This window comes from Pelodiscus sinensis, chromosome 6 (genome assembly GCF_049634645.1).
Source record: "Pelodiscus sinensis isolate JC-2024 chromosome 6, ASM4963464v1, whole genome shotgun sequence".
Taxonomy (NCBI): domain Eukaryota; kingdom Metazoa; phylum Chordata; order Testudines; family Trionychidae; genus Pelodiscus; species Pelodiscus sinensis.
In genome coordinates this window covers 24,223,154-24,244,350 of record NC_134716.1, presented here as the reverse complement: position 1 = coordinate 24,244,350, position 21,197 = coordinate 24,223,154, and the positions used below count along the sequence as shown (strand labels likewise).

Below are 21,197 nucleotides of genomic sequence, written 5' to 3'. Positions count from 1 at the left end.
CTCTCCTTGCCCCCAGATCCAGATTGGTCTGGGGATGCGGGGAGTGTGAATTCTCCTCACACCCTGAAAGTGGCTCAGCAATTAGTTAGCTGCCAGCTGCTGTTCAGCTGGCTGATTACTCTAAGCGTGGTGCTCTCTTGCATGGCGGGGGCAGACTTTGTGTGCTCCTGCCCCTAAGCTCTGATTGACCTGGGGATGAGGGTGGGGGGAGCGCACAAAGTCTTCTTCCACAACCAGGGGTGCTTAGAGGGAACCACCAGCTGTTCAGAACAGCTAGTGATTCTCTCTGTGTGGGTGGCAGGGGCAAAGACATCATATTCTCTCCCACCCACAGACCAATCAGGTTCTGTGGGCAGGGAAGCACGGAAGTGTCCTGTCCCTATCCCTTCTGCCAGAGACCACACCCCATCCGAGGCAGCCCTGAGCCACTTCAAAATTTTCTTAAGTGGCTCCTGGTCAAAAATTATTGCGCACACCTTTATAGAGGCAATAAGGTATTCTCTGTATTATTCCCTTGTTTAAGCAAACATTTGCTTTTTTGACTGCTGCTGCACACTGAGTGTATGTTTTCAGAGAACTATCCACAATGACTCCAAGATGTCTCTCAAGTAGTTGTAGCCAAATTAGTCCCCATCATATTGTATGTATTGGGATTATTTTTTCCAATGTGCATTACTTTACATTTATCAACATTAAATTTCGTTTGCCATTTTGATGCCCAATCACTTAGTTTGGTGAGATCTTTTTGAAGCTCTTCACTGTCTGCTTTGGTCTTAATTATCTTGAGCAGGTTAGTGTTCTCTACAAATTTTGCCACCTCATTGTTTACCCCTTTCATTTATAAATAGATTGAATAGGATTGGTCCAAGGACAGACCCTTGGGGGACACCACTAGACTCATAGACTTTAAGGTCAGAAGGGACCATTATGATCATCTAGTCTGACCCCCTGCACAGTGCAGGCCACAAAATCTCACCCACCCCTCCTAGAATAATCCTCTCACCTATATCTCAGATATTGAAGCCTTCAAATACTTTGAAGACCCCAAGATGCAGAGAATCCTCCAGCTGTGATTTGCACCCCATGCTACAGAGGAAGGCGAAAAACCTCCAGGGCCTCTACCAATCTACCCTGGAGGAAAATTCCTTCCCGACCCCAAATATAGCGATCAGCTAAACCCTGAGCACGTGGGCAAGACTCACCATCCAGACACCCAGAAAGTTCTCTATAGTAACTCCTATCATCCCTCCAGTGACCTATTTCCCACTGATAATGAATGGTCAATTAGTTACCAAGATCATGTTATCTCATCAAACCATCCCCTTCATAAACCCATCTAGTTTAATCTTGAAACCAGATAGATCTTTTGCCCCCACTACTTCCCTTGGAAGGCCGTTCCAGAATCTCACTCCTCTAATGGTTAGAAACCTTCGTCTAATCTCAAGTCTAAACTTCCTACTAGCCAGCTTATATCCATTTGTTCTTGTGTCCACATTGGTATTAAACTTAAATAATTCCTCTCCCTCCCTGGTATTTATCCCTCTAATATATTTAAAGAGTGAAATCATGTCCCCCCTCAGCCTTCTTTTGGTTAGAGTAAACAAGCCAAGCTCCTTGAGTCTCCTTTCATAAGACAGGTTTTCCATTCCTCGGATCATCCTAGTGGCCCTTCTTTGTACCTGTTCCAGTTTGAATTCATCCTTCTTAAACATGGGAGACCAGAACTGCACACAGTATTCCAAATGGGGTCTCACCAATGCCTTGTATAATGGCACTAACACCTCCTTATCCCTACTGGAAATACCTCGCCTAATACATCCCAAGATCGTATTAGCCTTTTTCACGGCCATGTCACAATGGCGGCTCATAGTCATTCTATAGTCAACCAGGACTCCGAGGTCCTTCTCCTCCTCCGTTATTTCCAACTGATGTGTCCCCAGCTTATAACTAAAATTCTTGTTATTAATCCCTAAATGCATAACCTTACACTTCTCACTATTAAATTTCATCCTATTGCTATCACTCCAATTTACAAGATCATCCAGATCTTCCTGTATGATATCCCGATCCTTTTCTGAATTGGCAATAGCTCCCAACTTTGTGTCATCTGCAAATTTTATTAGGACACTTCCACTTTTGGTGCCAAGATCAGCAATAAAAAGATTAATTAAAATTGGCCCCAAAACTGATCCCTGAGGAACTCCGCTAGTAACCTTCCTCCAACCTGACAGTTCACCTTTCAGTATGACCCGCTGTAGTCTCTCCTTTAACCAGTTGCTTATCCCCCTCTCAACTTTCATATTAATCCCTATCTTTTCCAATTTAACCAATAATTCCCCATGTGGTACTGTAGCAAATGCCTTACTAAAGTCGAGGTAGATTAGATCCACTGCATTTCCTTTATCTAAAAAAATCTGTTACTTTCTCAAAAAAGGAGATCAGGTTGGTTTGGCACAATCTACCTTTTGTAAAACCATGTTGTAATTTGTCCCAATTGCCATTAGCCTCAATGTCTCTAACTACTTTCTCCTTCAAAATTTTTTCCAGGATCTTACATACTACAGATGTCAAACTAACAGGCCTATAGTTACCCGGGTCACTTTTTTTCCCTTTCTTAAAAATCGGAACTATATTAGCAATTCTCCAGTCAAATGGTACAACCCCTGAGTTTAGAGATTTATTAAAAATTTTTGCTAATGGACTTGCAAGTTCATGTGCCAGTTCCTTTAATATTCTTGGATGAAGACCATCTGGGCCCCCCGATTTACTCCCATTAAGCTGTTCAAGTTTGGCTTTCACCTTGGATATGGTAATATCTACCTCCTTATCCTCAATCCCATTTGTTAACTTACCATTATCCCTAAGATCTTCATTAGCCTCATTAAAGACTGAAGCAAAGTATTTGTTCAAATATTGGGCCATTCCTAGATTATCCTTAACCTCCACTCCATCCTTAGTAATTAGTGGTCCTACTTCTTCTTTTGTTTTTTTCCTATTTATATGGCTATAAAACCTTTTACTATTGGCTTTAATTCCCTTTGCAAGGTCCAACTCTACCTGACTTTTAGCCTCTCCCACTTTATCCCTACATGCTCTAACCTCAATAAGGTAGCTTTCTTTACTGATCCCTCCCATTTTCCACTCCTTATATGCTTTCTGCTTTTTCTTAATCACCTCTCTGAGATGCTTGCTCATCCAGCTTGGTCTAACACACCTGCCTATAATTTTTTTCCCTTTTCTAGGGATACAGGCTTCTGACAGCTTCTGCAACTCTCCACTCGGAAAGCTTACCATCTATTCCTACCCTTTGTTTCCTGTCTTTTAACCAGTAATCAATCCAAGAAAGGACCTTCCCTCTTCTCCTGGGACTACTAACTTTACTTAAGAGCCTTTGGTGAGGGACCTTGTCGAAGGCTTTCTGGAAATCTAAGTACACTATACCACTGGCTACTCCTTGTCTACATGCTTGTTGGCCCGCCCTCAAAGAACTCTAGTAGATGAGTAAGGCATGATTTGCCTTTACACAAACCATGTTGACTTTTCCCAAATAAATTATGTTTCTCTACGTGTCTGACAATTTTATACTTTACTATGGTTTCAACTAATTTGCTTGGTACCTAAGTTATACTTACTGATCTGTAATTGCAAGGATCGCTTCTATAGCCCTTTTTAAATATTAGCATCACGTCAGTGATATTGACTGGAGTGACTCATGACTGGAACATAGCTAAAGGGATATTAATTCCCTTATATTCCCCTAGGAGGGCAATGATTAAACTGATTACTGTTACCTCGATTTCTGGCCATGATAAATGGGGAATATAGAGACCTGTCTCAATACTGAACAAAAGTGAATATTGTAGGCCTCCCTTGTAACCTCTAGACTGGCATCTTGCACAAAAGTGGGCCTGACATGACACTAGTGTCCTGCCCTGGCCCTCTTTGGGACAACATCATGTTTCAGACAGTGAGATAGTTCACACCTGTTGGAGCTATTGATTGAATCAGAATCTCTACAACTCATACAGATGTCACTGAGTTACATGGGTAATATTTTTAAGCTTTTCTTCACATCCCAGGAGATCAGAAACAATTTTTTTTTAAATTAATTCTGACCTGATAAAGTGACTCCAGGTTCTGGGGCCTATAGTTTCTATGCCTTCACCCTGTCCTGTTTCTGTCAATAACAAATATTAACTGAAGATCTTCAAGGGCCTATAAGACTGGTTAAGTTAATGACGATCCCTTGCACTGGAGTGTTGGTATGAGGGGAAAACATCGTGCCAAGTTGAAAAAGAAAAATCAGAGTACATCATGAAAAAAAAAACATCAGAAAATGTAAAGTTCCTCCTGCACTTGAAATCTACCTTCTCTTGTACACATATACTGCAATAGTTTATTTTACTAACTCACCCTACATATACTTAGTAATCACACAAAATGCCACATAAATGTTTCCAAGGTTACTGAAAAATTCAATGTTTCATTCGTATTGTATTACTCAATATGTATTTGCTGAGCATGTAAAAGAATGAGTACACATTACATGTAAAAACCTTTTTCTTTCAAATATCTTCACTTCTGAACATGTGGGCTATCAAATTTGGGCATGTCTTTCTGCAATTAGAGCAATAAGTGAACTATCTATTCTCAAATGATATTTTAAAATATCCATTGTTTTATCTAATTCAGTCCCCCCCCAAGCAAAGGATATATCCTTATTCAGAATTATTTGTCTATATGTGCCTAAATTATTTGTCTAAATTTTTAAGCTTTAACTCGGTCATTTGAGCTACGTAAGTGAAAATTAGGGTCTCAGAGAATTTCTCTTGCACTTGAAAATTTGTTTTCTATTTCATATTAATAAAAAACATGAATTTTTAAAATTGAACACTAAAAATTTTTTTTCTGGGCTTATTTTTTTTTAAATCTGTGGCCTTGACCACAGCACCACTTTCTCTGAATGCCTCCAATTCTCCCCCTACTCCATCACATCACACACAAGTTGCTTGTATTCACTTTGAAGGCCTTTCATGTCAATTTTTTTCTGCCTATCTTGTCTCTTGTGCTCTGGAGCTGTCAATGCTTGCCTTCATTGGATCACGATGCCAATCTGCTTTGGCCACAGTGTTTCTGCTCTGTGTTTTTACAATACCAAGCACAAATGAGTCGGACTCCATAAGTAGGGCACCTAAGTATTAGAGTAATACTAATAATGTCCATTTGTGTAAGTTAAAAGTGACTGAAAATATTGTTTTAGAATGGAAATGCCATCTTAGATTTAACAACAGAGTAGTTTCCTTACTGTGTGCTTATAAAATACTAAACTACTCTGTGCAGATGGATTTTGCCACCTATGTATGTCGGAGAATAAAATAAATCTAGACTGACTCATCACCCCTATGGAAACAATTCTTTCATGATATAGACATCTCCTATGGGAAGTGGAGGGTAGAGAAATGAAAAACATTAGTTAGGAATGCAGGAGTTGTGATATTGGATCAGATCTGTGACCCCTCTTCCAGGAATCAGTGGACAGTATTAACTACTTTAAAAAAAAAACCTCCAACAGGCAGCTATGATGTTATCTGCTTTTGGTTTGTGATGCAAAAAACTTTATAACCCGTCTAAAAAGATCATCAGCTGGTAGAAATGAGCCAGTCTTTACAAACCAAAGTTCTGACTTGGTTTAAAAATTCTTATCCTTACAACTAGGAATAGTCTTGTGCATATATATATATATATATATATATATATATATATATATATATATATATATAAATAAATCAAATCCCTCCCTGAATCTTGCTAAGCACTTGGAATCAATTGTATTTTCTGGCAATGAATAACTATTATCATATTTTTGGACAAGCAGTACCATGTCACACTTGTGTAACTCACCCTTCATTATAGTACCCCAAAGCATTTTACGAATATTTTCAAAATATCACAATAACTGAATAAGGTACAAGAGATATGTAAAGGCCAGTATATTTATATATCACTTCCTTCTACTAAACAGCTATAAGTGATAGACCTTATAAGACTTTCTTTAGCTCAAATTGGTAAGGCCTGTGCTTTTGGAGCAGGAAAATGTGTATCCCATCCCTGCTGTCGCTTGGAAATTCTGGAAGAGTAGGATGTGCAGCCAAGTGACAGAGATGTTCTGGCTGACCACAAACTCCTTCATTGAACAGTCTTCTATCACTTTATGTTATTATTTTTAACTGTCTCAGACTGATCATCATTTCATTACGACAGTGTCCGGAAATCTTCAAGCACCCTGGCAACAAGAAAGGGCAATAATTCTGATTTGATCATGGAGACCTATGGATGCTGACATATTCCAAAGCCTGCTGAGGACACCGCAACCCCATTTACAAAAAGAAGAGCTATGGTCCCAATGCATGATTGCCGTTCTACACTCACCTCAGCCATAGAAAATGCTGACTATCAAACATCACCTTCATCTGCAACAGCCACACAGATTGCCTTGGCTTTTTGACACCGCAAGGCAGATGAAAAGAAAGGGGGAGAAACTTGAGGGATGGAGGAAAACACAGGCTGATTCAGGATGAAACAAAACTGAGTTCTGAGGCATACGTCTTATGCCGTGGCTATATTACAGGCCAAGAGAACCTGACTATAAGCCTTCAGTGAGGATGACAAAGGCAGAGTCCAAAGCTGTCCTACCACTGTGAAAGTCTCCAAGCTACAGTATATGATCATGGTCATCGGATCCTCCCATTCCCTCATCTGCAAGTCAACATATGGATACATCCAGGCCCTTTCTGGTTTGTGAAAAAGTGACAAACAACCAATACCACTCCCGACTGAAATAATCAATGCCTCATTCAGGAAGGCAACCCTTCCTTCCTTTTTCACACATGCAATAGTCCGAACAATGCTGCAGAAACCTCCTCTAGATAATTTAGTCATAGCCAAATATTGCCCTGTGTCAAACCAGTCACTTCTGAGTCAGCCCATGGATTATCTTACAAAAGGCCAAGTAAAAGCCCATCTAACTGGAGTTAACATTTCTAGACCCACACAGTCTAGATTCATGGTGGGATATGGAAGTGAAACTATCCTAGTAGCACTGGTGCATGATCTCATAAGAACATAAAAACGGTCTTAAAAACCCTTGGATCAGTCCAAGGGTATGTCTAGATTACCTGCCTCTGCTGACAGAGGCATGTAAAATAGGTTACCCGATAGTCAATGAAGTGGGGATTTAATAATCTCCAACTTAATTAAAATAAAAATGGCTCAGCTGATCATTGGCACAGCATGCGAGTCAAGACACGGATCAGTCAACAAGGAACATCTTTGTTGACCACTCCCTTATGCCTCGTGAAATGAGGTTTACAGGAGTGGTCGACAAAGGATCCAAATTACTGCAAAGTCCTCCAAGCCTCTGGCTATCAAACACATAATTTCAGCATGTCTATGGCAGGTATCATTCCCAGGCTCAGACTGTAAGGCCAGAAGATCCTGATTACCTAGTATGACCTCCTGCACACTGCAGGCCACAGATTTTCACTCACTGACTCCTTTAATAGAACCATAACCTCTGAGTGAGTTACTGAATCCTCAGATCAGGTTTTAAAGATTTCTAGTTAGAGAAACTCCACCATTTATACGATTTAAACGTGCAAGTGACCCATGTTCTATGATGCAGGGGAAGCTGAAAACACCGTAGGGGCTCTGCAAATTGACACAGCTGAAAATTCTTTCCCCGTCCCTTATAAGGGAATCAGTTAGACCCTGAACAGATGGGCAAGACCCAACAGCCAGACATGTAGGAAAGAATCCTCTCTAGTAACTCTGTGTCCTCCCCATCTGCTGTTCCATCACCAGTTGTTGAAGATATTTGCTGCTAGCAATCACAGATAGCTGCATGCCATTGCAGGAAGTCTCATTGTCATATCCTTCATAAATTTACCAAGATCAGTCATGAAGCCCAGAAGGCTGCCGCAGACTGTCTGCTTGTTCAAATGCTAAAGACTCTATCCTTGCGCTCCCCGTCCCCTTATCTCGCTCAGTATGACTAATGAAGATAAATTGAATAATAATGTACATGTAACCAGCCCACACTCTGTATTAAGACTGCCAACATTTTCTGTGTAATGCTCTGTCACCTCATCTTCTCTCTGTTAGTGGGAGAGAGCATCAATATATTATTTACACTTCATCACTTCTTTCTGTGGTCTAAATCCAGTACTTTATCCACTTCTCAGTAAGCTCACTGTGAATTCTGCCAAAGCAAGAATCGCAGGATTTAGACCCGTGTTTGTCAGGAGCGTCTCTCATGATTGTTCACTGCCTACATACTGACTGCTGTTAACTCATGCTTCCTTTTTAAGTGAAGGCCAAATCCTGATCTGATTAAAGTAATTGGCAAAACTCCTACTGACTTCAACTGGGACTAGGATTGGTCTCTGAAGTAGTAACTGCCAAATAATACCACATGTGAAGCCATAGGCATCTGTTCTTGTTTTTTACCTTTGCAATACACCCAGGTTAGTATGCTTAAAGCTAATGACAGTTTAGGTTAATTACTTGATTACAAACTAGAAAAAAAATGTTTCATTTTTCTTTGCTGTTTAACTGGCAGCAATTTCTATTCTCCTTTCTCCAGTCTCTCCCTCCCCCCCTTGCATTAGGTATCCCAGAGCAATTGACACTAATTTAGTGAATATTAATGCTGCTTTGCTGTGAAACCCTAAGAATGCTGTGCAGTAGCTGAAAAAGATTCCACTAACAAGAAATTTTAATTTTTGCAACAGGAAATCTTTGTGTGGTCCGGGCCTTGCTCTAGGGACCCCAATCACACATGGCACTGAGAACTTCTTGTGAGGTGTTCCTGTGGGGCATTCAAGATAACTGATCATAGTTCCCTCTTCCTTATACAATCAGGGAAAGCAGCTGCATACTCACTGAACTCGTTATCTACCATGGTTGACAGCCAACAATTGGGAGCCATAAGGACAAGCTCTAATAAAAATATATGGAGATATACTTGTCTCAGAGCTGGAAGGGACCTTGAGAGGTTATCAAGTCCACTTCACTGCCCTCATAGCAGAGGTAAGTGCTATCCCTGTCAGATTTGCTCCAGTACCCTAAATGCCCCCCTGGAGGATTGAACTCTTAACCCTGGTTTTAGCAAACTAATGCTCAAACTACTGAGCTGTCCCTCCTCACCTATTGGCCCAGTCTTTTGCTGGGATGGGGGAAGAATGAAGATGTACTGACTAAGATTACAACAGAGAATTTGTGGCAGATTTCAAAGAGGGTTTTTTGAGCAATACTGTCTTGTTAAAAATGTAAGTTACAAAATATACCAACAGAGCTTCATCAGTGTATTTGAACAAGGTAATGTTATGCTTTTAGGTTATGCCCCCAGGGGTTAGAATAAGCATAGTGGAATTTTAAATAACTACTAGATTAAATACAGTCAATGGGAGAGGAGGGTGCACACCATCAAAGCCAAGTGAATAATTCATTACAAAATAATTGATTTGATACATTTTACCTGCTGCGCCTATAGAGGGAGTAGAAAGTTTTCATCCAGTGCAACAGAGGGCAGGATCTAGCTCTTAGTGCATAAAATAATTTTGTGTTTAAACGCCTCTTGGCAGAAGAATGTCTTAAAATGAAATCATACCCTTAACTGTCACCCATTTAAATAAATATTTAAGCTAGATCATAAGCAGAGTGTATATTTTCTTCTTTAATGTGATATAAAGAATGCTAGTCAGTGTGTCTTGACATGTGAAAGAAATGTGCTTTGGGAAAGCTTCATCTCTGGGTACTGCATGGTGGGCATTTTATTGGTTTTAGTTGTAAGTCATAGTAGTAATGAATAAAAGCTACAGAAGAAGTTCTTCGGGCTCAAGCCAGGAACTTTTATAAATCACATTAAAAAAAAAAAGCCAAACAATAGCCTTGGCCTTAACTATACATCCCCTTTCCTTTTAACTAGTGCAATGGATTCTAGTCTTAGGAAGATCTCATATTAAGTTAACTTTTCCAAATTAGAGCCAGACACAACATCACCACCTCAGAGAGGTCTTCCTTTTTTTAAAGCCATTTGTCTTACTTACACAGGTGACTTACACAAAAATGTCACCAGATTTCAAGTTTTAGTTTCTTTAATCAACAGAATATCATGAATGTGTTAACCATAGTTGTAGCTCATCTGCCTCAAAGGCTGAACTCCAAGAACAAGGCATAACGATTTGCAGTGACCTCTTACGGAAAGGCCACATTTCAAATTGTAGGTTGCATTTTCTGTATGGTCCATAATGAATAAGTCTACCAACTTTTGAGATACTGGATGTCACACATTCAAGTACATATGAGTAAGATGCATAAACTGTGAGGACAAGGTCAATTATAGACCTTTCTTCCTTCCTGCAACCACTGGTCTATAAAGAATGACAAACCAGATATCAATATTCTAGGTCAATGAAAACATGAAAAATATTGGTCATTCATTGAGCTCCTTTGTTCAAAGGGTCTATTATATCTGAGATTCTACACAACGACTTACAATCGTGTTATCACAATGTTCTCGTCTATGATTGAAGACTATAATATAGTATTTTTAAAAGGAAAAGTTGATAATGTAACAGTAGCAGCTTTTCATACCATGTTAAATTAGCTACAAACGTTCACTGTACACGCTTCAGTATCTTGACATAGTTAACAAAGCACAACCCCGTGGGCAGCTATTGTATGAGTCTTCTCTGATATCAGTCATTTTCCATCATTAGGATGTCCCAGGTTTTACCATTTTTCTATTGATAGCATCCACTGACTTTTCCAATCGACAGCAATAATGTCTCCAGCATTAGCAACAATAGTAGCAGCAGGGGTTGTGCTGTGTTTGATTTTCATTGACATGACTACAGCAGCAATTTATAATGGAGAACAAATGGTTTAGAGAGTGTGGGGAGGATATAATTGCCAAGAGAACTAGTAGTTTCTCTACTGCAGTTCTTTGTGTAAAATTTACACAAGAATCAAATGTAAATATGAAATTCATTTTCAGTTTTAATTGAAATCTAAATTATTGTCCAACTTGTGCATTTTCTGCAAGAAAGTGTGACTTCTTAAAAATCAACATATTTACCATCTTAAAAGAGATCATTACTTACAAAATGTAAAGACAGCTTGCAAAAGTGACTAATTTCAGTCTTGAGCAGAGATGGGAAAAACCTGAACATTTTCGTCATGGTGAAAACAAGGCATTTTTTCCCTAGTGCATTCAAGTGCCAAGTATCATCTTTTGTCAGTATTTTTATCTCTAAGATATTCTCTTCTGGGGACAAAGTCTTTTAAAAAAAATCTGATTACTTTAGTTATTTGAGGTGTGCATGAAATATTTCCAACACTGACCACTCAGCATTGACATTTGGAAAAGCTCTCTCTCTTGCAGAGTCTGTGAAAATGTACTACAGCCATGCCGTTGACCTGTGAATGTTCCCCAAGTAGGTTAAAGAAAGCACATTTTTAAATAGTCTTACACAGTCCTGTCATTAAGTATGGCATGTTGCAATACAGCTTTTGGGCATAAACCATTTTAAAGGTATTTATAATGGTTGTAAGTAAAAAGCAAAGGATTGCTTTATTTTAGAAGACTCACATAGGGACACATTCTGTCTGGGCCTTATATGGATGTGTAGTATGTGTATGAGGCGGGCATAGGGAGCCTGCCCTCACCTTTGCACTACCCAAAGGGAAAACAAGCAGAATCTCACCCTCTGAACTCTGGGAAGTATAGGGGCAACTCCTTTCCTATTATTCCATAGGCACATGAAGCCCCAAAAGCGAGAGACAAAGCTTTGAATCTTCTTTATGATACCCTGTTGTACCAAATAAAAGCAAGCAGGATCTTATGAGGGGGATAAGGCAAAAAGCCACATTTATTGTAAAGATAATAATAAAGAAAAGATAGATGCAAACAACATTGTTTAACTACTTAACCCTTATACATATAAACATTCATTCATCCATTCATTCAGGTTCTGTGTATTGTTATAGTTACCAGCCTGGAAGTTGCTTGTGACAGGATACTGGCCAGGTACTCTGTACACAAGTGATGGTAGTGGGGAGCGAAGTCCTGATCAGATGCGCATCTGAAGCTCCTGGTAGGCTGGCAGCAGAACCTTGGACTCTGATTCCATAGTTTTTTAGTCCAGTTCTTATAGGAATTTTTTCCTATGCCAGTCTATGGAAATTGCTGTATCATGCTGATGTCTCCAGGGTGGCTGCCAGGTGCTCATCAGTGATCTCATCGGGTGGACCTCCAGTTTCTCCACTTGACACCTTTTGGTTGCACTGGCACCTGACGCCTTCTTCAGCCCTTTGTTGCTGTATTCTCAGGCTGGCACCTCTCAGAACCATTCATTCATCATCCAAGCACTCTCTCATACATTCATACAGTATTTTGTATAATAATAAAAGTTGTAGTTACAGAAAGTTTCTGGGTGGTATTGCTTAAAACATTCTCTGAGTGCTGAATAAAGTTACAATGTTTTAAAGAGAACAGGCCTCAATTAAGTAACAATGCCCTTAGTCAATTACAGGGCTTGGCTCCCATAGCAGAGTTAGTGGCTTGACAATGCATTGTTACAAGGTATCTCTGCAATGTCAATTTCAAGCAGCCCCTTGCACAAGCTTGAGCATGCCCTGGAGCACGGGGGGGGGGGGGGGGGGCTGTTTCTGGCTACATAGGATTATAGTCTTAACAGTTCTAAGTTACATGACCTAATACATTATATTCTAAAGGGACAATAATAATAATAAATCTAAATATTTAACAATCTTAACTAATAATAATAATAATAAGAAGAAGAAGAATTAATAATAAATCTAAACACTTTAAGTTGTGGGGAACAAATTATGGGGAGTCACTTCCATTTGGAGGAATCATTTTCAATACATTAATATGTTATCCCTACAACCCATCAGTAGCCCAAGGGGTAGGTAATCCAGCCACATCTTACAAATGGAGGTAGCAGGTATGTATCCCTGACTCCATGTGTCTTTTTCGGGGTTTTTTTGGAGAATTCTGTTACCCATGCAGCTCTGTCATGTCAACAAATGAGAACTGAGTGCCTATGTTTTTGTCACCTTTAAGTTAAGCACAAGAGACATTGTGGGGAATACAATGGAATTTAAGCCAAGCAGGCAGGGTACATAGATCTGCCAGCAGCAACCACCAGCCATTTTTCCTTTAAAAAACCAAATATATATACAACCGCACATAGCCATTCCAACAACAGTTGTTAACCTGCATTCCACACTATTCAGAAAGCACTACTGATTCCTAAGAAATGTACGCTGCTTACAGTCAGAGGAGTTATGACATTGGTCAGTAAGAGTATAGTATAACACAGACTCAAGCAATACATTTAGCAGATCTGATGCAATTCTCCCTGTAATTCATTCTGCTCTGTAATGCATCTGACCAATACACTCTGACAATGATCATATGCCCTGAGTGAGGGCTTCAAGTCAGGCAATTTGCATTCCTCACTAGGCCAGCTGTTAGTGCTGGACTCAGGAAGGGGAAAGTCTCCACTGGCTTAACTCCACGGAAGTCAACTGAGTTAAAGCAGATGAGAATCTGGCATTCCTGAGAAAATGGGTCAAACTTAAAAAAAAAAAAATTAAAAAAAATCAACATTTATTTCCACTTGAGCTAATTCTTGCCTCGCTGTCTGAAACTTACTATCAGAAAGTCTTGTTCAATAGATCTTTTCATCCAGCTCTGGTTCCCTTTCCTCTTCCTTCATGGGGCTATTAAGCATTCTGGATTTATCATCAGGCTGACCACTTCGCTATTGGTGATATCCAATCTTGTGTTTGCATATTCTGGTCCTGAAACTGACCCACTGAAGTAAAAAATAGGACCTCAATTGATTTCAACAGTGACTAGATCAGACCCTAGGCATCTATGTGCCTTTACTAATACAAAAGTTTTTAAGTCAATATTTTGGAAATGGAACTATATTTCCTCTATTAAACTTTTGCTACTTGCCCTCACTAGAGCAGAACACAACAGTGTCTTCAGAAATGCCATAGTTCCATTGGAAAGTGTTGGCATGTCACAGGTACATGTACAGTTCATAGTACTGAAAGAGTCATCATTTCGGACCATTCCCTCATAGCACAAAACCAGCATAGCACTGCTCTACCTCTGCATCCCTATAACCATCTCCAGCCTCATCCAGCTGTCAAGGTGATGTGGACTTAGTCTTCCAACCAAGCACTTAAAGAAATTCATCCCTTCCAGGTAACAAAGCCCTTTAATAAAATCCAACAGAAAAAAAAAGAAATCTTTAGTCCATCCAGAGTCAACAATCAGTCCCGTTTTTTATGGGGAGGTGTTAGCGGTTGCAGACTGTCATAACACCCCCCAGTAAGTAGTTACTTGGATCTTGATCCACCCAGAATCTAACGCAGGCTGATGCTCTTACAAAAGGCTCACTGGAATCCTCAGAGAGCTCCTGGCCCTGAATCAGACTTCCTGACCTTTGATAAGAGAAATCTGCCTATTCTTCTTACTGATCAATCCTCTACTGCTGGACCTTCCTCCACAATCAGCCCTCACCCACTGCATAAGTGCAGCGCAACAAGGCTAATTAAACAGGACTTATTAGCTCAAGTCTTCCTAAGCCCAGATCCACAAAGGGATCTGAGAACCATGACAATGGTAGCCATGCTCTGAGCACCCCTAACTTCACACAAAATAGCCAAGGGGGTAAGGGAAGGAGGTGGCAGCTTTCCTTTGGAGTCTTTAGTCCAGTAGTTAGAATACTCACTAAGGTTCTGAGAGACCTTATGTCAAGGCTGTTCCCCACTCTGACATGACAAATGCAGAAATGGGGGCCTGAAAGATCACCCCAAAACCTTGTCTCTATAGCCTTTGGTATAAAAATTTCCCCCAAAATTCTAATACCCAGACTTCGGAGAAATCCGTGCCACCACCCAAGCAATTCCAAGAAAACCAGGGAAGAGATCACTTGGGAAACCTCTTCCCTAAGGTAAAACTCTCCCCTGCCCCAATCTCCATTTTACTCGAAGTTGGGAAAAACAGAGGGGATTCACAGATAACAATGGACTCTGCCCTTGCAGTTAGGCACTGAGTCCAAGGACACACCAATCAACCAATTCCTGTTAATTAGAAAAGAGAAATAAACTTTTATTATCAAAACAAAACTACAGTTGCAAGCGTAGTAAAGTGGCTAGATGGAAAGAGCCACCATTTGATAAAGGTAATCAAGGAAACCCCCCGGGCTAACTTAGTTACAAAGAAAGACCAAACACTTAATCAGCTCAGACATTTCCAAATTCCCAAAGCAGGAAAACAACAAAACCTGATGGAATAGCTAAACTTTTCCCTACTTATACATTGGAAGAAGTCCATTCTTGGAAAGAGAAGTGTCTTCCATCTCCCTTCATACCTGGAAGAAACTGCTCTGCTCTTAGACAAAGGAGGGGAAGATAAAAACTCCTCTGTCCCAGTTTGAAATTCCTACCTGCATTGTTATTGGCTGACCACCTGATATCTGTAGGTGCTAAAGACATTAGTTAACCTCCTAATCCCCAGATGCTAGTCAACACTCCTGGTTATGACACCTTAGTTCAATTTTCTCTTCTGTCTAATGAAGTAAAGGGATTTGAACAGATGTTTCCTACCTTTCAGGTGCATATCACAGCCACTGGACCATAGAGTCACTCCTTTTAATCAAGTTAATATTTATTTGCTTAATATAAAGTTGGATGAGGTCAACAAGAGAGATTGAAGAATGCTCGCTTCAGATCATCCCATAACCCAGCAGATAGACAACTCACCTGAAAGATAGCAACCCTTATTCCTCCTTATTGTGAAGGGAAATTGAACTGTGGTACCCCACATTCAAGGTGAATAATACCTAGCCACTGGGCTAAATATTATAAGGGAGGCCCACTGCTCTTGCCACACCCCAGCTATTTGAATGGAGTTGGGCAGGTGCCTAAACTATTATTGCAAGAACGGCTCATTAGCACCTAGGGGAGGGTTCCAGTCAGTGCAATCCAAACAGACATAGGTGCCTCTGCAGTGCCAACTTCTGAGAGAGGGATAGGCCTAATACACATCTGTCTTGTAGGTACCTGCTATCAGTTAGCTTAGGTGGCTCTTCACCTAGCCCTGGTCTACACTAGGGCTTTATTTTGAAATAATTCCCCTTAGGTTGAATTTGTAAGTGGAGTGTCCACACTACTATGCCTGTAATTCCCTGCTTTTCTCAGGAAATAACACTAATTTTAAAATCGTTATTTCGAAATAGTGTTAGGGTGGACACTCCAGTGCTGCTGCTTTGAAATAACCACTTCCCAGAGTAATTTGAACTAATTACTACCCACAGCTTTCTGGGGCTCAAAGGCGAGGTAGTGTGTCCTTATTAATGGAGCCTGCCTCAGACTAAATTTGATGCTTCTCTGTAGTGGAGAAATGCTAACTCCCAATTTTACAAAATGGTAATAAGATGAATTTAGTTATTTTGAAATAGTTTCCTGGTGTACATATGCCCTTAGTGTGCTAGCACTTGTAGATCCCATTCCAATCTGCCTACATACTGTATAAAAAGCTGAGGTCGCTAACCTCAGGACTGGCATTACTGTGATTTTTCAAGACACCTAAAAGTTAGATATTGCAATGTCTAAGTCTTTTTGTGGAGTCAGGCCTTAGCCTTTAAAGGAATGGGCCATGTTGTGATTGTGGGATTCTCCTAGAGGTGTTTTATTTACCCAATGTATTAGCTACATGAGGCACCAGAGAACTGATTATTCTTAAAAATATTGATGGACACAGATGCCTAGAAAACAGACTTAACCCTCAAATAATGTCTCTCTGAAAATTACCCATTAGTTAAACTGCTGCAACTTCTGCTTGTAGATTAGTGGTTAGTTTAATTCCCAATTCAAAACTATGTTTATTATGTAGCTGTCTGCATTGTGGTTGTAGCTGTGTTGGTCTAAGGACATTAGAGAGATAAGGTAGCTAGGGTAATATATTTTATTGGACCATATGTTGGTGACACAGCATTTTTTTTAACTTGCACAGATCTCGTCTTCAGGTGTGGGGATATCAGGTCTTTAGGTAGTTGTCTGTCAGGGTGGATCTAGACTACACCTCTCTGTCAATAGAGAGATGTAGATTAGGCACATCAAAATTGCTAATGAAGCAGGGATTTAAATATCCTGTGCTTCATTAGCAAAAACATGGCCACCGCTTTTTTCTAAATGGAGTTTTTTCAAAAAAAAAATTGCAACCCCATTTTTTGAGGAATACAGGATCTGTTGAAAAAGGGTTTATTTTGACAGATCTGCATCTAGACTGCTTTTTTTTTTTTTTTTTTTTTTAAAAAACTCCATTTGGAAAAAAGTAGCAGCCGTGTTTATGCTAATGAAGCACAGGATACTTAAATCCCTGCTTCATTAGCAATTTCAATGTGCTTGAGTTGCATCCTTCTGTCGACAGAGGGATTCAGTCTAGATGTAGTGTCAATTACTACAGTGCATGGTATTATAACACAGGATGATCACTTGGTTTTGTTAGCATTTTGTTAACATTTTAAAATATGTGACAATTATGGGTGGAGACTAACTCTGTATGTTTTGATTTCTTAATCTTTAACTTACTTTCTGGATGAAGTGTGAGAATAAGGGCCTTTATTTTACAGCAAGGGAAACAGAGGCAAAAATAGATTATGCAACATGCCTAATTCTACAGAACAAGTATTGTAGGTGGCTGCAGATGCTAGGAAGTAGGAAAGAGACTCTTGTTGCTACTCCTGCTATACTTGGCCTGTGTGTTAATACATGAAGACTTGGTGGTGGGGCAAGTTCCTGCGTGGCCTAGGGGATAGGGCATTCACGTGGGGAGGACAGGGTTGTGGGTTGGGACGTGTCGGGGGAAACAGCCGGGCGGCCCTGGGACAGGCAGGATAAAGGGTCTCTCTGCAGTAACATGATGGGGTGGGTTCCTGCATGGCCTAGGGGATAGGGTGCTGGCCTGGAGGACAGCATCATGGGTTTGAGTCCCCCCCTCCACTGGGAATAAAAGTGTTCATGGACAATATGGTGGGATCAAAGCACAAGTCAGATTCAGTGGATTTAATTCACGCTGCTGTTTCCTCATTGTTGCTTAGCTACTCATGAGGCTATTTTACAGATGACAATTATAACATTACAATATAGTACTTGAGAACTCTTCCTCTGCCATTTCCCCCTCTTGATGTATTTCTGATTCTGTGTCCTGGAGCTATCATATACTAGACGTGAATGGAGGAAACTGTTTTCTTAAGGCATTTCAGTTTCCTATGTGTATCTCCACTGATGAAAAATCACTCCTAGAGTGCTCTTGAGCTGACATAGTAAGGGTCCAGACATGGTAATCTGAGTGGAGAATAAGCTTTTTCTCTGATTTTTCCCATTTGTACATTCCCAATAAATAGTAAGTGGCTATGCCAGCTGCAAATTTCACATGTGTTTTGATGTCGTGTTCACTTAAGTCTCACAAATTGTTTTTTTACTTCAACAACCTGTAATAAAATACATGGCTAGCATTAGGACCTTTCCCAATAATAGCAAAATTAAGAGCTTCTGCTATTGTAATTCCAGTACATCCTATGGGCAATATCACAAAAGAGTTTTAATCTAAATTTGGGCTTTTTATATACACTACCTTGTTTGCATGGGTATAATCCAGATTTTTTATTTATAGGCTTTTTGACAGCACTCCTTCCTGTACATCAGAAGACCATACAATTATCAATGGATTTAGTATCATAATATCCCTATTAGCTAGGTATGTAGTATTATCATAATTTTATGGGTTGGAAAGGGAAATGTTCACTGAATTGCTAAAGTTCACACAAGTCTGAGATGGTGCCAGAAAATGAACTCACCTTTCCTGGTTTTCTTGTCAATACTATCACCCCAAAGCTATCTTTCGCAGGCTAGTATTCAGTGATTTTTTATTTTTTAGGATGAGTGTGAAATGCTAGACCTCTTTCTAACTTTCTGCTTGTGATGTGTGTCATTGTTCTAATGCTGTAGGAAATATCTGCATGCTATATCATTTCCAGCAATCTGCACTCTAGCATTATGCTAGAGAGAACCATTCAAAAGGAGTGCTACAAAGTATATTGCGAATATGGAAGCAGCAATTTTATCAAAGAAGGCCCTGAAATATTTATTTCAGGCATTAGGAACATATAGATAGTAATATGATAGCAGGCACGCAGGGATCTGAGAAGATTAGGTTACGCAGGAAGGGTGCGTCTAGACTGGCAAGATTTTGCGCAAAAGCACATGCTTTTGCGCAAAAACTTGCCAGCTGTCTACACTGGCCACTTGAATTTGCGCAAGAACACTGACTTTGTAATGTACAAAATCAGTGCTTCTTGCGCAAATACTTTCACACTCCCGTTCGAGAAAAAGCCCTCTTGCGCAACAATATTTGCACAAGAGGGCCAGTTTAGACAGGGAAGAACTGTTTTGTGCAAAAAAGCCCTGATGGCTAAAATGGTGATCGGGGCTTTCTTGTGCAAAATCGCGTCTAGACTGGCCACGGATGCTTTTGCGCAAAAGCACTTTTTGCGCAAAAGCATCCGTGCCAATCTAGACGCGCTTATGTGGAAATACTTTTAACGGAAAAACTTTTCTGTTAAAAGAATTTCCACAAAATTATGCCAGTCTAGACGCAGCCGAAGGGTCCAGGAGAGATTGTAGAAAATAGGAATATAAACATCCTCAGAACTCTTAACACCTTCCCATCTAGGATTTTGCATGTGTGGAATAGAGATCGAATATTTGTTCTCAGTGGTGGACTTTTTAGTTGGCGGGCAGTTCCTTGCTGCAAAGACATAGCAGCATAGCAGAGCAGCTGAGTTATGATAGGCATAGATGTCTTTTTCTCTTCCCTTCATACCATACCCGTGTGTACTGAGGGAGCCATAGCATGGATTGAGAGTGACAAAACAGCTGCAAATAACAGGTTACCCAAAGAGTTGTTAATCATGTTACAGGTGATATTACTTCACTTTAGATATGAAAGTTGTAAGGAGCAGCTACAGTATATGGAAAACACCAGTCTCATAAAACCGCATCCAGATAGCTCTCAAGTGGTGATCAGCAAGATTGAAGATATTTGACTTGACAGCATGTCTCCTATCAATCAGAATCAGTAACAGGCTGTGCTGAATAAGAAACAATCACTCCAGAAGGCCCAATCTCCATATAAAGCATTTTGGCAGCGCATGTGAGGGCATCAGCAGTTTGAAGTGGTCAGGGAGTAGAAACCAGAGGAAAACGTGAGGGGGGGTGAACAAGAAAGAGCAGCAGGAGTGGTAGGAGTGGAAATCAGAAAAAATAGCAGCAAGAGAAGAGCAGAATGGGGCAGAAGATTAGAAAAATGGATAATAAAATATATCCTGCTATAAAGCATATCTTTCCTAAAAAATAAGCAGGAAGTCTCAGACTAGTAAGAGACAGTCCAACCATCAGTAGTTACAGGTTACTAGTCCAAAACAAGAATGTGAAATTGATAATTTAGATTTTTGGGGGCAGTAATTGTCTTAGTTAGTTCAAATAGCAGCAAGCAAAATGGGGCACTGACTGGAATCTCAGAGGACTATCACAATATGATCCATAAAAATAGCATCAGAGAAGAAAAGGAAGAGTGTTGTGATGCTTTCTAGTACATATTATATTTAGGAAGAGAGGCTTTATGTATTAAGTGCCTCAGGAACTGGGGGACCAACTTGAGACATCTTAAATAGGCCTTATTCTAAAAAAAAAAAGTGCTGATTACCTGTTTTCTGAATACCAGGAATACTTGACTTGTTACGTGTTGGGTGCTCAACAATTAAGGAACCCCAAAACACTAGTTGCTGCTGAAAATGTAAGCTTCTGAATCATGACCAGATCAAATTGTTGCACCAATTGCTTCAATAATGCTTCTGTTTGAAATACAGTAATATTCAAGTTGAGTCACTTGTTTCTAACTGGATATCATTACACTATTAAGTGCTTCCTATTATTTGAGAATTATCTTATATAAAAATCAGGATAGCCTCATTGCCTACAAGTGTCACCACCATGAAAAAGTTATGGACCACTATCCTGGTCTTAGTCAA

General features: G+C 39.9%; 1 long non-coding RNA gene across 1 annotated transcript in view; it reads right to left on the bottom strand.

The window, feature by feature from the left end:
• Positions 1–15,982, bottom strand: part of LOC142830040 (uncharacterized) — a 31,259-nt gene extending 15,277 nt beyond the window's left edge. The window contains exon 1 of the long non-coding RNA XR_012905053.1: positions 15,868–15,982. This is a non-coding gene — a long non-coding RNA (uncharacterized LOC142830040). The remainder of the gene's footprint in view (positions 1–15,867) is intronic.
• Between the last annotated feature and the right edge of the window lie 5,215 nt (positions 15,983–21,197).